This window comes from Penaeus monodon, chromosome 30 (assembly GCF_015228065.2).
Source record: "Penaeus monodon isolate SGIC_2016 chromosome 30, NSTDA_Pmon_1, whole genome shotgun sequence".
Taxonomy (NCBI): Eukaryota; Metazoa; Arthropoda; class Malacostraca; order Decapoda; family Penaeidae; genus Penaeus; species Penaeus monodon.
The window spans coordinates 24,221,908-24,222,674 of NC_051415.1; positions in this window are offsets into that span (position 1 = coordinate 24,221,908).

A 767-nucleotide genomic window follows, 5' to 3' on the forward strand; every position below is an offset into this window, starting at 1 on the left:
CCGCAATCCTGATTTTTCCCACCATATTAGCACCTTTCTCGAAGGTAAATTCGTACCATGAAGCTTAATTCAGCTAATTACGGACGAGGATATAAATAACCCAATTTCCATAGGATTTCCTATCAGCCACGTTTCGTACATGAACCCTAATGTCATTAATTTTTTCAAGCCTCCCGCAGCGGCGCGCCTATGAAGGTTCCTGCAGAGCTTGTATTAGCCTAATGGAACTGTCACTAAGGCTTTGCGCGCTACCCTTAGCGTTACCACTAAACTCATTAAAACACCCAAGACATGCAATTAAGTTTTTGAATGGATGGCCCAACAGCCAATCAGCAACTGTCTAAAAGTATAAAATAGCCAATCAGGAACGCGGACACAAAGGTGCTCGGCAAAAGAACATAAGCCCTTGATAAGATTTAATTACGAGGGAATCGTGTTAAAACTTGTTCCTTTCTCGGGAAAATGTCATTTTCTTGTGGACCTTCGCCACATACTCTCAGCTACAACTACTGAAGCTATTTCTCTCTCGAACGTTCTTGTCGCTCCTTTTTTTTTCCTCTCTCTTTTCTCCTCTTTTTTATCCTCTTTCACTTGGACCACCCTTTCCGTTTTCTTTCTCCACGGTTTCTTTTCTTTTTCTTTTCCTCTCTCCAAACTTGTTATAATTTACTCGTCAGCGCCGACACAGAATGTTTTCCAACTCTTTAAAGAGTGAACTTAACGTCATCTCGCTATATAGCCTTAATTATCTATGAAGAAAATTATCT